The sequence below is a fragment of the Narcine bancroftii genome, chromosome 2, assembly GCF_036971445.1.
Source record: "Narcine bancroftii isolate sNarBan1 chromosome 2, sNarBan1.hap1, whole genome shotgun sequence".
NCBI lineage: Eukaryota > Metazoa > Chordata > Chondrichthyes > Torpediniformes > Narcinidae > Narcine > Narcine bancroftii.
In genome coordinates, this window is record NC_091470.1 from 357,791,313 (window position 1) to 357,812,087 (window position 20,775).

General features: G+C 42.0%; 2 long non-coding RNA genes across 2 annotated transcripts in view; one reads left to right on the forward strand and one right to left on the reverse strand.

The window, feature by feature from the left end:
* Window positions 1-15,648, forward strand: part of LOC138755794 (uncharacterized) — a 50,955-nt gene extending 35,307 nt beyond the window's left edge. The window contains exon 3 of the long non-coding RNA XR_011352563.1: window positions 15,421-15,648. This is a non-coding gene — a long non-coding RNA (uncharacterized lncRNA). The remainder of the gene's footprint in view (window positions 1-15,420) is intronic.
* The window catches only part of LOC138755793 (uncharacterized), an 85,387-nt gene that overhangs the window by 3,667 nt on the left and 60,945 nt on the right, over window positions 1-20,775 (reverse strand). The gene's annotated exons all lie outside the window — the stretch shown is intronic.

Here is a 20,775-nt window from a genome sequence, read left to right on the forward strand (position 1 = left end):
ATAAATTACTTGACGGTGTGTTAAATTGTATTGGGGAGTGGGGAGGTGTAGCGTGAATAAAAACTCTCATGACTGGAGGGAAAACAAACACTTTTATTAGCTTATACAGAATCACAGTGCGGCTTTCGCGCAAACAGAGGAACCACTGACATGGTCTTTGCCCTCAGACAGCTCCAAGAAAAGTGCAGAGAACAAAACAAAGGACTCTACATCACCTTTGTTGACCTCACCAAAGCCTTCGACACCGTGAGCAGGAAAGGGCTTTGGCAAATACTAGAGCGCATCGGATGTCCCCCAAAGTTCCTCAACATGATTATCCAACTGCACGAAAACCAACAAGGTCGGGTCAGATACAGCAATGAGCTCTCTGAACCCTTCTCCATTAACAATGGCGTGAAGCAAGGCTGTGTTCTCGCACCAACCCTCTTTTCAATCTTCTTCAGCATGATGCTGAACCAAGCCATGAAAGACCCCAACAATGAAGACGCTGTTTACATCCGGTACCGCACGGATGGCAGTCTCTTCAATCTGAGGCGCCTGCAAGCTCACACCAAGACACAAGAGAAACTTGTCCGTGAACTACTCTTTGCAGATGATGCCGCTTTAGTTGCCCATTCAGAGCCAGCTCTTCAGCGCTTGACGTCCTGCTTTGCGGAAACTGCCAAAATGTTTGGCCTGGAAGTCAGCCTGAAGAAAACTGAGGTCCTCCATCAGCCAGCTCCCCACCATGACTACCAGCCCCCCCACATCTCCATCGGGCACACAAAACTCAAAACGGTCAACCAGTTTACCTATCTCGGCTGCACCATTTCATCAGATGCAAGGATCGACAATGAGATAGACAACAGACTCGCCAAGGCAAATAGCGCCTTTGGAAGACTACACAAAAGAGTCTGGAAAAACAACCAACTGAAAAACCTCACAAAGATAAGCGTATACAGAGCCGTTGTCATACCCACACTCCTGTTCGGCTCCGAATCATGGGTCCTCTACCGGCACCACCTACGGCTCCTAGAACGCTTCCACCAGCGTTGTCTCCGCTCCATCCTCAACATCCATTGGAGCGCTCACACCCCTAACGTCGAGGTACTCGAGATGGCAGAGGTCGACAGCATCGAGTCCACGCTGCTGAAGATCCAGCTGCGCTGGATGGGTCACGTCTCCAGAATGGAGGACCATCGCCTTCCCAAGATCGTATTATATGGCGAGCTCTCCACTGGCCACCGTGACAGAGGTGCACCAAAGAAAAGGTACAAGGACTGCCTAAAGAAATCTCTTGGTGCCTGCCACATTGACCACCGCCAGTGGGCTGATAACGCCTCAAACCGTGCATCTTGGCGCCTCACAGTTTGGCGGGCAGCAGCCTCCTTTGAAGAAGACCGCAGAGCCCACCTCACTGACAAAAGGCAAAGGAGGAAAAACCCAACACCCAACCCCAACCAACCAATTTTCCCTTGCAACCGCTGCAATCGTGTCTGCCTGTCCCGCATCGGACTGGTCAGCCACAAACGAGCCTGCAGCTGACGTGGACTTTTTACCCCCTCCATAAATCTTCGTCCGCGAAGCCAAGCCAAAGAAGAACGAAGGGTAGGGTCCCACACGGGTCTTCAGAAGGGTTCTGGGTTTAGGCGGGAAACCAGGATTATAAGTGGGCAGATGGGGCCAGAGCCAGGAGGCAGGGCACAACATACTACCAGTTCCCTGCCCACTGCAGGAGGTGAGGGGGAGGAGAGGGAATAAATACAGACTCTGTATATACACAGATACAGGAAAGATCGAATGGTTTGTTGAGTTTTGTGAGTCTGATAATCACAAATAAAATATTTTTAAAAAGACATATTTAAGAGGTGTTGCCTTTAAAAAGCAGCATTTATCATCACGGACCCTCACCAGCCAGGTTATGGCCTTTTTTCATTGCTACCCACCATGAAGGAGGTTACAGGATGAGCACCCAATGGTACAAAAACGGCTTCTTCTCCTTCACCATCAGATTTCTGAATGGACGAAGGACATCAGCTTTTTTCTGTGCTATGTAGCAGCGCTATAGATAGACTCCAACTCACAGATGTCTAGTGAACTGGCACGGGATGTCATAACCTCATGTTGTGGCACGCACTGTTCAGGGTTTTAAAAGAATACGCGCGTTAATCGAGTAGATGAGTTCTGATTTGCCTGCAATTGTGTGTGTCATTATTTTGCTTTCATCAGCCATCACTGTGTTTTCCGAGGCTACAGTTGTTGACCCCTGATGGGTCCAAAACAGGCTTTTGGACCCTATGGATACTGTAGCACATTGACCCTAACCCTAACCCTACCGCCCTTCTGGACAGCAAAACCAGAGATGTGGTTTTGACGGACTGAGGCACAATTTCACCACAGGAAGATCAAGGTGAATGTGACCGCTATTATTACCTCATCAGTGCCTTGGACCAAACCCCTGCCAAATAAGTTAGTGATGTCCTGCACAATCGACCGGAGCCTGGAGAGCGCAAGTATGACACTCTATAAGAGCTCCTGCTGGGAATTTAGGGCATGTCCCATAGAGAGTGGGCTACCAGACTGTTACATGTGGAGGAGTTGGGTGACCGCGCCCCATCCAAACTAATGGACAATTTGCTGTGCCTGGCATCTTGCCAATGGCCAGATATGTTGTGCTATGTAGCGGCGCTATAGATAGACTCCAACTCACAGATGTCTAGTGAACTGGCACGGGATGTCATAACCTCATGTTGTGGCGCGCACTGTTCAGGGTTTTAAAAGAATACGCGCGTTAATCGAGTAGATGAGTTCTGAACAGCTCTTCCTGGAGAGGATGCCAGAAGACATTAGACTCTTATTATCGCAGAGTTCTTTTGAAGACCTCAGGGCAGTAACTGCAGAGGCAGACATCCTGTGACTGGCAAAAAAAAACACACCAAAAGATCTTTGGACAATGTCACTGCGTCACACTGCTTCCCAAGCCAACACTCTCAACACACCAGCTCTTATAATGAGGCAATGCCTCAAGTTAGGCAGATAGCCTGTTAACACTTCCACCTGGTGTTTTTAGCATCAGCATGGGGAGTCAATGCACGTAGGTGCCTGTGCATTCTTGGCAAATGGCTGCGATGGTTGGTCGAAAATCTCTGAGCCTTCTATATGTTTGGGATCAGCTATCCCAATGTACACAGCATTAGAGATTAGTGTTTTTCCATCAACCAATTTTGATAAAAGTTATCTTCCCCTAACCTCCAACTTACAATAGTTCTAACTCTAACTCAATACTTCTAACTCAATAGTTCCAATATACTCATGTATGGCACCAAAAAAAGAAATCAATATTCAGTTAGAGGGGAACATTTACACATGGCCTTTTATTAAGGTCACGACCACTATTCGGTGCCAATTTTTTTTGAGTTCATTCATTCATGGTAGATTTAAAAGGGCATCAGCTGGTGGATGATACTACCTTTCAAACTTTTCACCTGGCAGAATTGCATGTTCCTGCACCATGCCTTCAAGCTCTGTGCAAGACTGTTGATATGTTCTCCAGACTGGGAGAAGAGCTTCCCGAAATTAAAACTCTGCAGTTGTCGACTCCCGCCATGAAACATGGAGTAACTCACCATATTTCAACCAAGGGTCCTCCCATTCATGCTAAGACAAGTCGCTTGCCTATGGAGAAACTATAATTAGCTAAACAAGAATTCTACAAAATGGAAGAGCTGGGGATAATTCACAGGTCTGACAGCCCTTTGGTGTCTCCATTAGATTGAGTCCACCGGAGGGTGGAGACCTTTGTGGAGATTATAGACGGCTCAACAACGCCACTCCACCGGATCACTACCCTATTCCCCATACTCAAAGATTTTTCATTGAATCTGCATGGGGAAAAGATCTTTTCAAAAGCAGACTTGATGGGTGGATATCACCAGGTGCCAGTGAAACCAGGCGACATCCCAAAAAAGGCAACAATTTACCCCTTTTGGATTGTTTGAATTTTTACATATGCCTTTGGGGTTAAAAAATGCAGCTCAGACCTTTCAGCGAGTTATGGACACAGTAGGGTGTGGCATGGCCAACATCTTCATTTATCTAGATGATATATTAGTCGCCAGAAAAACTAAATAAGAGCATATGGAACATCTGCGAGAATTTGGACTGACCATCAATCCAGATAAATGTGTTTTTGGTCACACAATCACCGACAAGGGCGTGGTTCTGCTACCCTCCATGATCGACACCATTACTGAATATTCCAGACCCACCACTGTCAAAGGTCTGCAAGAGTTCATGGGCATGGTTAATTTTTATCGTCGATTCCTTCCAGCAACAACTCATGTTATGAAGCCTCTGTTCAATCTGCTGTCTGGTAATGCCAAATCTATTCAGTGGATAGATGAAAGTCAAAATGCTTTCATAAAGACAAAGGAACTATTAACTCAAGCAAACATGCTCAGTTATCCAGTCCTAAACGCAGCCACCGCCCTTTCAACAGATGAACCTGATGTGGCCATAGGTGCCGCTCTGCTGCAGTATGTCGTTGGACAATGGAAGCCATTGACATTCTTTAGCTGCCACTTCTGTGAGGCCAAGAAAAAGTACAGCACCTTTGATAAACAGCTCCTAACCATATATTTGCCCATCTGTCACTTCCATTATTTTTTTTGAAAGGTGAACACTTCATCATGTTTGCAGACCACAAACCCTTGACCTTCACGTTTTCGAAGGTGTCGGAGCCTGGTCAGCTCAACAACAAGTGGCATTTATCTTCCATTTCGGAATTCACGGCCAGATTTCTGGAATAGACAGTGTAGTGGCTGATGCAATTTCCCACTCCATTGCCCTCGAGGTATCAGCTCTGGACCCCGGAATTGACTGCGCAGCTTTAAGTCTGTTCTCTCTAGATATTTAACCATTTGTGAATAGGAACAGCCACGCTATACTGAAATACTCAAACTGAAATACTGTAAGATCTCAGCACTTAAAGGCAGCATCAGAGCAAAACCAGTGTTGATTTCAGGTCATAGATCTTCCATCAGGATCTTGATTTTTGGATTTTTTTTTGTGATTTAGATTCAGAAATTTGCAGCAGGATTTGTTTTCCTATTTCATTTTATCAAAATGGTAGTCCACTTTGTAACAAGACAATATTCCACGTGTTGGAAAGCTTGGCCAATGAAGAAGCAACAAAATAAAAATAGTGTGGATCAGTGGGTTAAATCACTGGGCTAGTTCCTGGGGCTCAGGTTGGAACATAGAACATGACAGCGCAGTACAGGCCTTCAGCCCACGATGTTGTGCCGATCTATGTAAACCTACTCAACAACAATCTAATTTTTCCCACACCTCCCATTCATAACCCTCTGTTTGATGGAATCACACAATAAGAGTAGGGAAATTTTGTCACCTGAATTTAAATGATATTGGAGCAGGAATGAACGTAACAAACACCTATAACCTTGTGAATCTATGGAATTCTGTGCCCAATAAAGCAGTGGAGGCTGCCTCCTCAATGTTGAACAATGGAGAAATAAAGATTGTGGCAAATGGATGGGCAAGTGCAGCTGAGTCCACGGCCAGACCAGCCACAGTCTTATTGATGGGGCAGAGCAGGCTCGACATCGCCTGCTCCGACTATTCTGCTTTTCTGCAGATTATTAGTGACTGAGTGAGGATTTCTAGCCTTGGGAGCTTTTGATACCATGTTCAAAGAACTTCTAAAGAGCAGCTTGAGATTCTTCATCCACCTTTGAGCCCAATTCATGCTCCCCACATCAGTTGCTTAATCGAGGTTCCCAGATGAAAGGATCCATCAAAGATGTGAGGCAGCCTCCTATTCAACAAGTTCCATCAACATCAGCGTGCATCAGATCCTTCATTTCCGGCATCTGATTTTCACCTTTCGTACATTAAACTAACTTAAAGTCAGGTCATGAATTTCACATGTAATCCTGCTGTTGAATGTTCGTGATCTCTAAGTGTTCAGTTGCTTGAACAAGTATATTTTAGATACAAAGCTTTAATTTTTTTAAATCAAAAATTAAAATAGGAAAAATAAACTAACCAGAGAGGACGTGATGAGTATTGAGGTTTTTTTTTGCGTGAAGTGATTTGATTGATTAAGCAATGGTGACACATCACATCTTTAGCCATTGGTGGAATATTAATTAATTTCTGTAACATTCATTGCAATTATACTTGACAACAATTTTTTTTCAAAAAGTTTGCTTCCTTAAAAAAATTGGGGATTATGATAGATAACTTCAAGCTCAACACAAAGATCATTTCAGATTTGCTGTATCATGTAAGAAGTTGGAGAAACATTAAATTATTTTTATTGAATTTTGTATGTTTAATCGCATAATAATGCTGACACATCGTGTTGGTTCAACCAACCTAAAACTGTTTTGCCACTGATTTTCATTTGTACTCAGCATCTGATGCCTCTTGTGTCAGTGTCCAACAAGAGTAGGCCAGCATTGATGGAATCAATTTTCTCTGATGCTGTTTTTCCACAGTCCTGGTGAGACCTTTCACCATGTTCGTCACTGACCGCACCAAGATCAGCAGGGAAGAAGACCAAGTGTGAAAGCAGAAAATGGATTTTGAATGACACGTTGGACTTCATGGTTTTGTATTCTTGAAGTAGACTTAAAATATGACAATAAATCACCAAAATAGGTTCTAAGAAATGGTAGGTAATAGGAAATTTTCAAGCTGGTAGTTGTGATCATCAATCCCAAATCCATAAAATACACCCAAGAGTTTTCAGGAAGTAAAATCTTTATTGTCCAGTGTAATGGGACATGTAAGGAGAGTAATAAGATAATTGAGGGATATGCTTAATCTTCATCCAATTGGGTTTATCAAATTGGAAAGGATAGATACAACAAAAAATCCATAGAGCAATATATTATGAAGCCAATCAAGGAATGGGACGTCTTAGATCAGGTAATGGGTGATGCGGCAGGTTTAATAAATAACCAAAGAAATATAGAACACCACAGCACAGAAACAGGCCCTTCAGCCCTTCTATTCAGTAAAGGATCTTTTAGGATGCAGCAGTCCGAAAAAGGGTTGTTTTCCACTTGAGATTGAGAAACTTAGGTTGGGGAAAACAATCTTCAATCTAAATAAAGAGAATTCCAATGGATTTGGCTAAAGTGGACTTGGTTGATAGATAAGCAAGGAAGATAGGAAAGCAAATGGTGGCGAACATTCAACGAGGTCATGTATCCAGGAAAAGAGACAAGTCTGCAAGGGAGGCAGACAAACTTCTGTAAGTAAATTAGTGGGGAGAGGAGTATTAAGTTTTTTTTGGAATATTTTATTTAATCAACATATATAAGATCAAATAATTAAGAATAGTACCAAATTACATAATAGTGTTTACAAATATATGTTGAAACAATATATATATTAATAAAACTAAGAAAAAACTAAAATTAAAACCACTCCCACCCTCCCTCCAAAAAAACTACTATAATCCCAGAACTAAAGTTAAAAGTATTTCATTAAAAAACCAATCAAAGTTAATTATTAATTAATTCAGATTGCATCAGTTGACACTCAGAGACCTCAAAGACCTCACAAAATCATTATATTATATCAATATTTCTTCAGGAAAAACTTAATGGAACAGGAAAAAATATAAAAATAAATTTTATAATTTTTATTTCATAAATCTAGCATACAGACCCCAAATTTGAAAAATAATGAATATTTGTTTCTCAAATTGTACATTTTTTTTCCTAATGGAATACAATTTCGAATTTCAGCATGCCACCTCTCTAAAGTTAATGAGACATCTGATTTCCATGTTACAGTGATGTATTTCCTTGCTATTACTAAAGTCAACTTAACACATTTCAGTTCAGAATCTAAAAACAACAATTCAGGGGTGATACTTTCAAAGTTACCTAACAAAAATAATTCTGGATTTAGAGAAAAATCCACCCCCATTATCTGTTGTCAAATGGGTCTCTTGTAAAAAGGCAATATCCACTTCTAATTTCTTAATATATAATAAAACCCTCTTCCTTTTTATGGGGCTATTAATCCCATTAATATTAAAACTTAATATCTTAACTGTTTTGCCCATCATTTTCATCTATACATTCCAACAAATAAGTATCTTTTATTCCTGTTCATGAAGAATTCCCATAAATCAAATTAGGTTCTGGTCTCATCATCTCCAATCCAATAACAATAACTTTAATCAAAACTAAGATATCAAAAAAAAATCCCTCTCCCCTCCCCCCCCATGCCAGATGGGCCAGCTATGCCACCTTCCATTATATGGGTTGTGGTCAAACCATGAAAACGCATGTAAATGTCAGAGAGCAACACATCCAACCCCAAATTCCCAGAGTAAAAAAACCTTATTTTTATCAAAACATCAAGACCAGCAAAAAAAAAAGAAATTCTTCTCTCCATTCATCGACAAGTCATTTCAACAAGTCCTCTGAATGTCGAGCCTTGGGAATATATTTAACATAATCTTTAGCTTGGATATAATTGGTAAAGAAAACACTCTATTGATCTGGAATGAATACTTTTAACATAGCTAGATAACGAAGCATAACTATAACCTTTATCATTTAAAGCCTTCTTAACTGGGTTAAACACTTTCCTTTACTTCACAAGAGCTTGACTCAAATCTGGATAAAAGAATTTATCACCCTCATAATTCAAAGGCACATGTTCTCTAGCTCTTTGCATTGTCAATCGAAGTATTCATTCTCTACCTCGATAATTGAGAAATCTAATCAATATAGACCCATGGCTCTGATTTGGTCCCGTATTTGGTTGAAGAGTCCTACATCCTCTTTCAATCAAAATCATCTCTCCCAAACATTTCAGGTATCCAATCCTGAAAAAAACAAATTGCCTTCTTTACCTTCAGAATCCCAACAATATTAATTCTCCAAGATGTGAACCTTCTCTCATAACTTTTCATTCATAGAAACCAAAGCAGTAACAGAATCTTATTGATGTTCATTCTTTCATCAATACATGGAACCTCTTTACAATCATCTTGCATTCTAATTTTTAATTTATCGACCCTTTGTGAAATGTTGTTTATTGATTTGCTCAAATCAGCTTTAACTTGTTGTATTTCTCCAGTTTGAAATTTAAAATTATTTTCAATTGCAGTTGTAAGTTTATCAATTTTGTTGTCAATTTTATCCATTTTTTTTCTTAAAGAACTGGGCTTGCCTTTAAATTCTTCTTCTGTACTCAGATTTTCTTCTTCACTTGTAAAGTTGTTAGAATCCTCTTCTATATCTGGAAAGTCATCTTGTTTAACAGCTGGGACTCTGGACTGGCCCTTTAAAAATGTCGAAGATTTTTAAACTTGTTTTTTGCATCCCCAGCGTGCATACACAAATCCTTGCACGTGTGTAGTGCAGATCTCGTTTTTGCAAAGGAGCCATTTTTGTAAAGAGATGCAGAGGTGGCACCGTGAGATGGTCCCTCACCAAGGCTGTATCCAGTGGTCCCAGGAGATACTTCAGCGGCCCAAGTTATTTTTCCTTTGCATTTTTCTTTTGGTTTAATCTTTTTCTTTGTGTGTGGCATTACTTTTTATCTATAGTGTTATGAGCCCAACGGATCCCAAAAACCATCAGCAATAGATATTCACCATGACGAGTAGTTACTTAAACAAAAGTTGTTTTTAATTATCTATAAACGTGAAAAAAGAATCAAACTTTAACTTATCTCTATTAACTTAACCCCCTTCTAATTCTAAGCACATGTGCATGTAATATGTGTGTACATTTAAGAAAAGTTCTTTGGTTCACAGTTCAATTTCACTTCTCATTCTTCCACATTCACTGGTTTCAGGCAATTCTGATACTGTGCACAGAATTTAACATGTATAAAGTTCACCAGGCTTTGGTGCTTGAAAGGTAAATGTTTACTGCTCAGGAAGGTTCTTGTAGGCTTGCAGAGAGGTGCTGTTCCAGGATTTCCACAACTGAGGTACCACCATTAATCACCTCAATGTCTCTCTGATGAAACTTGCCCCATCAGGGTCCTCCAGATGAAAACATCTTTCTTTCAGGCTACCACAGAGTTCCTTTCTGTTCCTTTTATTCCAAGAGAAACATCAGACAGATAGCACTTCCAGCCATCCGCCACTCTAGGGCTTCTATTTCAGTTCCAACAAGCTTCTCCTGGCTGACACTGTTCAGTCTCTCCCTCTTTCTGAGATTCCAACTGCCAGCCGTATGTCCTTCTCTCTCTCACTTGCAAAACTCCCTCTTCTCCAGCAAACAACAGGAATTAGTCTTCTGCTCCCATCTGTTGTTTTAGTTAAACAAACCTTTCAATGACCTTTGAGTGAGCACTTTGCAGAGAGGTCAAAAGCCTTGCAAAAAGGTCCAACCAGACAACCTGGATCTTCCAAGACAATAGTTATGCATTTCATGACATGATTTCAATTAGCACCTACTTGTGAAATGGTATAGCATTCTCCATATTTCTGTAAAGTCATTGAATATGAATTTTTCAGTATTTCAAATACAATCTGTTGTAAAGTGTTTGTATGTATGTAACCTACTCTAATTTTACCAATTTATCTCCCAAAAAAATTCCCAAATATTCCATCACAATAGTTACTTTAGATTAGCTTTAAAATAGTTTAAACAGTATAAACGTTACACTTTTTTTTTTAGTAAAACCTCCGGGATTTGTGAGGGTGTGCTGCGTCATCTACACTATAACAGAGTATTTAGATATGTTTTTGGGAAATAAATTGGGAAAGGTTTGTTAGAGTAGGTCAAATACAAACACTTTCAAACAGATCTTATTTTAAATACTGGAGCTCTGCTAATGTTAGACATGCCAGGGCCTCAGAGTTTTGCAAGAACTTTGAAGAGTGCTCAAAAGACTTCACTAATGGATTATTGTTTATAAAGGGGAACAGATGAAAGTACAGGTCAGAACCGCTTCTGTTTGGAGGAGGGCTTGCTGTTCTAAGAGGGTCATGTGGTTTTGCAAGCAGAGACAGTCAAAGAGTCTTTCTCTCAGAGAGAGGGAGAGGAAGAGAGTGAGTGAGAGAGAGAGAGAGAGAGAGAGAGAGAGAGAGAGAGAGAGAGAGAGAGAGAGAGAGAGGGAGAGAGAGAGGGACTGGAACAGGACAAGCTGGCAAGCTTATGGAAAGGCCCATTTTGGAATAGGGCCTGGTCAAAGCCCTTGTGGTTCATGCAAGAGGAGAGGACTGGCTGTCTAATATTTCACTTGGAATAAGAGAAACAAAAAGGAACTCTGTGATGACTTGAAAGAGGTTATCAGCTGGAGAACCCCGAAGAGGAAAGTTTCTTCAGCAAGTCAGTGAAGTGGCTGATGGAAGTAAATGTACAACAAAACACCTCTCTGAAAACTGACAAGAACCTACCTTTCAAGCATCAAAACCTGGTGAACTTTATAAATGTTAAATTCTGAGCACAGTATAAGAATTTCCTGCAACCAGTGAACTTGGAGGAATGAGAAGTAAGATTGGACTGTGAGCCAAAGAACTTTTCTGAACTTACACACACATGACATACACGTGTGCTTAGAATTAGAAGGGGGTTAAGTAAGTCAATAGAGTTGTTAAAGTTTGATTCTGTTTTCATGTTTAAATATAATTAAAAGCAACCTTTGTTTAAGTAACCATTAGTCTTGGTGAATATCGATTGCTGCTTGGCTTTGGGGTCCTCTGGGCTCGTAGCAACACTATCACGTGACCTCCCCTGGGGAGTATTAAGTTGAAGAAAAAATAATTTAGCAAGGTAAAAGAAACAAGTAGTTTGGATAAATTCAAAACTGCTGCAAGGTGACAAAAAAGAGGAAAATAAATAGAATTATTTAAATTTGTTTATTATTGACATGTATACTGATATACATTGTTTATGTGCCATCCAGGCAAACCAACCCATTCATAAATACTGCAGTCACGCAAAACAAACCCAGGTGCAGAATACAGAGAAAGGGCGGAAGCCATGATGAGGTCGGCTTTTGAGATCAAGATCACCTTTAATTTATAATGGGTCCTATCAAAAGTTTGAAAGCAGCAGGAAAGAAGTTCTGTCCTCAAGTTAGGATGCATGTGTTGGAGAACTCTTGTATCTTCTGATTGATCAGAGAGTGGGATGAGGGTCCTTCATAATACTGGCTGTTTTAATGAAGCAGTGGGAAGTGGAGCCAGGATCAGTGGAGGACAGGCTGATTCGCATGATGGCCTCACAACTCTCTGCCGTTATTTACAGGCTTGGATTGAATAGTTGACGAACTAATCTGCGATGTGTCCAGACAGGACACTTTGCTACGATGCATCTATTGGTATGTGTCATTGGGGGCATGTTTAATCTCCTTAACCATCAGGGGAAGAAGTTTACATAGAAACCCTTCACGAGAATGTTGGGCCCTTCACGAGAATGTTGACAGGATTTCAAGGTTTGAGTTACAGGGAAAGGTTGTGCAGACTGGGGCTTTTTTCTCTGGAGCGTAGAAGATTGAGAGGGGACTTGATAGAGGTGTTTAAGATTTTAAAAGGGACAGACAGAGTAAACGTGGATAGGCTTTTTCAATTAAGAAAGGGGGAGATTCAAACTAGAGGACATGGTTTAAGACTGAAGGGGGAAAATTATAAGGGGAACATGAGGGGAAATTTCTTTACGCAAAGGGTGGTAGGGATGTGGAATCAGCTTCCGACAGACGTGGTCGAGGCGGGATCATTGGTTACATTTAAGGAAAGACTAGATAGTTACATGGATAGGAGAGGACTGGAGGGGTATGGACCGAGCGCTAGTCAGTGGGATTAGGAGGGTGGGGATTTGTAATGGCATGGACTAGTAGGGCCGAACTGGCCTGTTCTGTGCTGTAAGTGGTTATATGGTTATATGCTTATAACCCATGATCTATAGCTGATCTATATAAACCTACTTCATATCAATCTCAGCCAAGGCGTTAGTGAGGTTTCTTGGCCATGGGATCAATGTCAATACATAATGCGGGACAAACTCAGCAGGTCAAACAGTATAGAGCAAATCTAATGAAACATAACCAATGTTTCGGGCTTGAACCCTTCATCAAGATATGAGCAAAATGTAGGCAGGCCTGGGGTTAGTTATGTATCTTTAGCTTTGATCTATGAAGTACACTGTTTGATCTGCTGAGTTTCTCCAGACTTTCATGTTTTACTTGTGGTATCAATGTTGTTGGAAAAGGCCACATTTATGGCTAGAATTAAAGTTCTTGACCATCTCCACCTCAGCACATTGATAGGGACATGGGTATGTACTCTACCAGCTTCCTCAGTTTGAAGTCCAACTCCTTTATTTTGTTGACCATACCACTAGACACTCTATCTCTTCTTGTTCTCTATCTCATCGCTGTTTCACATCTGGTCCACTTCGATGGTGTCGTCTGCGAGGATTTGGAGTGGTATTTGGCCACATATTCAGGAGTGTTTAGAGAGGGGGTTGAGTACACAGCCTTGGGCAGTGCTGGTGTTAAGGATTATTGTGGAGGAGATGTCGTCACCAGTCATCAATAATTGTGGTCTGAGGGTCAGGAAGTCCATGATCCAGTTGCAGAGGGGCTGCTGAGATCTTGGAGATAAGATTTGTTAGAAATATGGTATGGAATTTAATATAGAGCATAATTACAGGCCTTTCCTGCCCACGAGCCCAAATACACTCAAATGTGATCAATTAACTAACTGAATCCACAAATCTTTGGAACATGGAAGGAAACTGGAGCACCTGGAGTCAAGCCACACGGACATGGGGAGAATGTAAAGGCACGTTATTAATGGCACGGATTCGAACCTAGGTCACTGACCCTGTAATACTGTTGAGCTGACTGTGCCGCCCAGCACTAACCATGGTGACATGAAGGCAGAGCTGTAGTTCATAAATAGGAATCTGATCTATGTGTTATCCAGATGTTCCAGGGATGGTTGTAGGGCCAGTGAAGGAAATCTGCCATGCATCTTTTTGGTGGCAGCTGAACTAGAGCAAAGCGAGAATATCTAGGAAGCTTCTGCTAATGTGACGTGTATCAGAGCTGGGCGGTAGTTGTTAAAACACATTGTTTTGTATTTCTTTGCCACGAGGATGATAAAGTGGTGGATTAACCATTAGGCTGAGTAGACTGAAGCTTAGGGGCTGGGAGGATAAAGGGGCCCATGCGGCCTGATATATTTCAGTACTTTTTCATACATGACCAGTACTTGCCTGCACAACATTTCTCACTGTGTCTCAGTACCTGTGACAAACAATTCAAGCTCACAACCCTGACAATGCTCATTTACGTATCTTCATTACAACTTTGTTTTGTGCCAATTCTTCCACAAGTTTTTTTCCCCTAATTGATTAAATATTTTTTTATGGGAGAGTAGTGAAAAATAGCTGCAAATGGGACACAGAACATGTCCTGTTTTGAATTATATTGAAATAAGGGAGTGGGTTGAAGTTTGATATTTCACAGATTTAGTCAAAAAGATGTCAAAAGGATATTCATGAAGGACTGATAATGCACAAAAATTCTGTATATTCTAGTGTAATAGTCAAGTTTTGGGGATCAATTTTAGGGTAAGATTTAGGGTAAGTATTACACACACTACTTTTGAACGCAGTAAGTACTTGTGTCGTTCAAGGCGTCGGGAGCTTGGATGGCCGGGACTGAATGGTAAGTTCACCTTCGGGGTGTCGGGAGCTCGACATGGCAGGTGAGGATTCACAGTCAGGGTGTCTGGAGTTTGGGTGGGGGGGCAGCTGAGACAAAGATCCGCAGGCACGGCGTCACAAGCTCAGATGGGCGGGGGGTCGGGGCGAGGATCTATGATCGAGACATCAGGAACTCAGATGGGCGGTTGGCCAAGGAAAGGATCTCCAGCCGGGGCATTGTGACCTCTGGTGGGGGAGCAGCCAAGACCAAAAATAGGGGAATTGACTCTTACATAGTATTGACTGTGGTTAAATATGGTAATTGTGACGTGTGAAGAAGGCTCCTTTGTTATTGCAAAAAAAAATTCACTGTTTATCCCTAAACAAATAACATGCATCAAAACAAACTGTATTGGGCTGTACTCTGTTTAGAACGTCCATTTTCTATATTGATTTTGGCATGGGTTTCAAGTTCTGTGACTGTAATAGATATGGAATACATTGCTGAACTACCTGCAAGTCATCAATCACCAGCCATCATTGCAGCCTTTGTGAAGCAAACCCCGCCACATTTACCATTAGTAACTTCATACACTCACTGCCTGAAGGGATGGTGTGGTATTGAAACCTGAATCTCTGTCTGTGACAGGTTGAGCTTCCCATTTTCATGGATGTTCTCAATATTCTCCATTTACTTGAAGGATAAGAGCTATTTACAAAACAAATGCATTGATAGGTTAGTGTAGGAAATAAAGTATCTGTTCTGTGTTTGGTATAGGACCCACAAAGTAGGTTTTAATGGAAGGAATCAATTGCCAAAGAAGATGCTCGCTGTTGATCGTCGCGGTCAAGTTACACCAACTCAGTTGTCCTTGAAGTCTTTTGCAACCAGAATGAATGCCTTGGAGGATTACAGAAAGTCCACTGAAAGGGAAATGAGGCTCAGAATCAGAACTTATTGCCATGAAAATATCTCAGAACTTGCTGTCTTGTGGCAGCATCACGGTGCAAATATTGCTATAAATTACATTTCTAAATAAATACATTGTGCAAGAAAATTTGATAGAGTCTGTGCTTCACTGTCCATTCAGAAATCAGATGGCAGAGGGGAAGAAACTGTCCTTGAATCGCTGGGTGCTTGTCTTCAGGTTCCTGTAGCTCCTTCCTTATGGTAGCAGTGTGAAGACGGCCTGGCCTGGGTGGTGAGGGTACTTGAGGATCGAGGCTGCTTTCCTGGAGCAGACTCTTGTTGATGCCCTTGATGGAGTGAAGGCAGATGCCCGTGATGTCGCTGGTTCAGTCAGTAACTCTCTGTAGTCTTTTGCTGTCCTGTGCGTCACACCTCCATACCAGACAGTGATGCAAGCAGTCAGAATGCTCTCCATGGTACACTTGTAGAAATTTTCGTGTCTTTGGTGATGTAGCAAAGCTCCTCAAACTCCTCATAAAGTATAGTCACTGGCGAGCATTTTTCATGATTGCATTGACACTGGAGACCCCAGGACAAATGTGGAAGGTCATGTGGAAACATGAAACAAGATACAGGAGAAAATGACATGAACCACAGAATCAGTTGGTGTTTTCAATCGCTTTGTAGCTTGAACTTTCAGGAAAATAAAGCTTAATACTATTTGCACTGGGGATGGTTAGTCTTAATTGCATTTCAGCAAACAGTATTTTGAAGTTTTCTGAGAATATATTTTTGCACAAACACATCTTGCTCTGAGTACATCTTTCATCAAAATGCTTCAAATTGTGTCATAGAGACATACCATATATACGCATGAAATTGGGGACCAATTTTTCAGGTCAAAGTTTGGGGGTGGGGCCAACTTTAACACAGAGACCACTTTTGACTGTATTACGTGCTCTCATTTACAGTTCATTTTCATTTGAGTGAGATTGTCACTTTAAGAATACAGATCAACCTGCAAGATATAGAAGATTGACTGTGACAGTGTATACTCAAATTGGATACTCCTGAAGAGATTGGAAACAGGGGAAAAGACCATGTGACCAGTGTGTTGAAGACACAGTGCACTGTTTGCTCAGGGGTCATTTTTAAGGAGACAGCACAGGAGCAACAGCTCTTGGAAGTGATACTGGACTGAAGTAGTCTTGTGTGGTGAAAGACGATTTGTCTGATTTCTCCGTGTTATAGGGGAATGAGTATATCACTCCGTGACCAAAATGGAAGGTCACTTGGAATGGCTGGCTTACAGAAGTGTTCTGGAAAAAGAAATACTGTAATTCAGCTGACCCACGAAAGGGTTTCTGGAAGCTTGTGAGAATCACTTGCTTCGTGCCCCCTGAACAAAGAGAAGGGGAGTTTGTCTGAAAAGGACATTTCTCTGGAAACATCTCAACAAGGATTTTGGTAGTTTGTGAACAGTTTGCCACCCCAGTCTCTCCTACCTTGTGAGCGTCTTTGCATCAGTTTCAAGCCTGCATGTCAACATTGAATTTCTGAGACTGAACTTTTAGCTGCCTTTCGAGAATTGTGACTGAGCTGCAGTGGCTTGGGGTATTCCACATACACACAAGTATATTCGCGCAGAGTTAGGTGTTAAGTAGACATGTTTAGATAAATTAGTTAAATGTTATATTATGGTTAATTAATAATTATAAATATACTGTCTGGGCTCATTCCTATTGCTGCTGACTGGTACCTAACAACTATGGTAAGTACCTGCATTATTCAACGCATCGGGAGCTCAGATGGGTGGGATGACAAAGCGAGGATCTGTGGTTGGAGTGACAGGAGCTGGGATGGGCAAGTAGCTGAGGTGAAGATCCACAGTTGGGGTATCCGGAGCTTGGATGGGTGGGCAATCAGGGCCAAAAATAGTGAGGTCAACTTTTACATATGATATCTGGAAAATATGCAGTTTTGGGGCCAAAAAAGAGACTGGGTTGACTTTTACATAGGATCGACTATTACACGAGTATATACAGTTCTTCTTTGGCTTGGCTTCGCGGACAAAGATTTATGGAGGGGGTAAATGTCCACGTCAGCTGCAGGCTCGTTGGTGGCTGACAAGTCTGATGCGGGACAGGCAGACACGGTTGCAGCGGTTGCAGGGGAAAATTGGTTGGTTGGTGTTGGGTGTTGGGTTTTTCCTCCTTTGCCTTTTGTCAGTGAGGTGGGCTCTGCGGTCTTCTTCAAAGGAGGTTGCTGCCCGCCAAACTGTGAGGCGCCAAGATGCACGGTTTGAGGCGATATCAGCCCACTGGCGGTGGTCAATGTGGCAGGCACCAAGAGATTTCTTTAGGCAGTCCTTGTACCTTTTCTTTGGTGCACCTCTGTCACGGTGGCCAGTGGAGAGCTCGCCATATAACACGATCTTGGGAAGGCGATGGTCCTCCATTCTGGAGATGTGACCCACCCAGCGCAGCTGGATCTTCAGCAGCATGGACTCGATGCTGTCAACCTCTGCCATCTCGAGTACTTCGACGTTAGGGATGAAAGCGCTCCAATGAATGTTGAGGATGGAGCGGAGACAACGCTGGTGGAAGCGTTCTAGGAGCCGTAAGTGATGCTGGTAGAGGACCCATGATTCGGAGCCGAACAGGAGTGTGGGTATGACAACGGCTCTGTATACGCTTATCTTTGTGAGGTTTTTCAGTTGGTTGTTTTTCCAGACTCTTTTGTGTAGTCTTCCAAAGGCGCTATTTGCCTTGGCGAGTCTGTTGTCTATCTCGTTGTCGATCCTTGCATCTAATGAAATGGTGCAGCCGAGATAGGTAAACTGGTTGACCGTTTTGAGTTTTGTGTGCCCGATGGAGATGTGGGGGGGGGCTGGTAGTCATGGTGGGGAGCTGGCTGATGGAGGACCTCAGTTTTCTTCAGGCTGACTTCCAGGCCAAACATTTTGGCAGTTTCCGCAAAACAGGACGTCAAGCGCCTGCAAGCTCACACCAAGACACAAGAGAAACTCTACTGGATATTATATCCAAGGGGTGACACAAATATTGGTCTAAATACAAATGAAACTTAAGAATTGAGATCAGTTTATAATGGAACAAGGTCACAGAAGGTGGGGAATGCAGTTTGGACCATGCAAATTTCCCTCCCCTCTACATCGCCTACTGCCCAGAAAAGGCAGCAACCTTACTGATTTGGGAGAAGGCTTTAGAGGGTGAAGAGACGCATCAACAGGCTTAAATGCAATGCACAAATGTGCTGGAATTTAAATAAAGTTTGAAAAAAAAACAAATGTGCTGGAGAAACTCAGCAGATCACACAGCATCCATAGAATTTAAAGGGTGACCAATGTTTCGTGACTGGGCCCTTCATCAGAAAAAAAAATAGGTTGCTGGATGGAAGTGGAGGAGGAGAAGGAGAGAAGAGAGGAGAGAAGAGAGCATGGGATAACGGGTAAGAGGAAAGAGGTGGTAGGGTAGAAAAGAAAAAAAAAGTTGAGAAGTGATGAAGGAGAGTGCTGGGCTAAAAAGGATAGCTCTCTGATGGGAGAATGGGGTGGAGAAATGGAGAAAAGGACACAGAAGGATAGGAAAAAAGAGAGAGATGGGGATAAATGAAAAATGGCGAAGTCGACGTTAATGCTGTCTCGTTAGAAACTGACAAGATGAAAGACGAAATTCCTCCAATTTGTGAATGTCCCCAGTTTGGCAGTCCATGAGGCCATGGTCAGATATGCTGGTATGGCAGTGGTGTATAGAGGTAACATGGTTGGCCACAGGGAGGGTACTGCTGTGGCAACAGATAGACCAAACAGATCTTGCAAGTGAAGCAACACTTCACTTGTTAATCTTCTGAGGTTATTTACTGCATGCGGTCCTCCCGATGCAGCTTCCTATTCGTCAGTGGGACTGGACGCCGACTGGGAGATCATTTTGTTGAGCACCTTCGCTCCTGAATGAACCCCTCAACAATGCCATCACGTTGCCCTTGCTTGGTGTAATCTTATACTCCGTAAGTTGTGCTCTTTACATGGTTCTATGAATGTGAGAGATAGCCTGTTAGTCTATTAGCAGATGAACCCTCTTACTGTCCTAGGTATTTTGTGATTAAATGAGAGAAAATAAAGAGTATGAGAATAAACACAGCAAAAATAACAATTGACTTTCAAAGCTTTTGCAGATATGTGAGAAGAAAAAGTTTGGTGAAGACAATAGGCAGACCATGCTGTCAGAAACGGAGGTGGTGGGGTGGGGGGATGGGTTTAGAGAAGAGGACAAAGAACTTGTAGACTAATTGAACAACATCCTCGTTCCCTTCACAGAGAAGAATACAAATAACCACCCAGATGGGTCAGGGAAGTTGGGATCTAGTGTAACAGAGAAACCAAAGAAAATCAGTGTTAGGAAAACGGTGTTTGGGGATATTAATGGTATTGAAGGCTCAGCCAATAATCTTAAGGAAGTGGCTCTTGAAATAGTGGATGCATTGGCTGTCATTTTTCAAACTCTTTGGACCCTGCCATCAATTCCTATGGGTTAGTCTGCAGATGAAGTAACTTTTTTATTTAAAAATAAGGGAAAACAATGCATTATAGATGAATTAGCCCAACATCAGTAGTGAGGAAATGCGGGAGGCCCAGTACAACATATGCAGTAGGAGAGGACACTTGGTAAAGAATGACAGGTTTCGTCAACATGGACATGGATTTATGAAAAATGGTGCTCAACCGACACTGGCATCTCATGAAGGTATCAATGACAGGACTGAGTCCTGAGATGGAAGGAATGGCTTTTGAAGAGAGAATGGACTGTTTGGACTTAAATTCATGAGGGTTTAGAAGAATGAGATGCTATCCTAAAGTCAGCGACAAAATTCCAACAGGACTGGACGGTTTAGATGGGGGAACACGTCTACAGTTTTGGGGATGGGTGGAACCATAGACCCAATGACACAAGGTAGACCATTTGGAACGGAAATTAGAAAAAGTAAATTCACTCTAAAAGAAGTGAGTCTACAGAATTCTCTACAACAGGAGGAAGTCAAGGCCTAATTTGTAAAGATAGACAAGAAGGAGTTCGATACAGGGCTAAGGATAAACAAGAGACTGCAGATGGTGGAATCTGGAACAATAAAAAAATCTGCTGGAGGAACTAGATCTTGAGAAGGATTCGCACCTGAAGCACTGGACTGTTCTTTCTCTCCCACTGA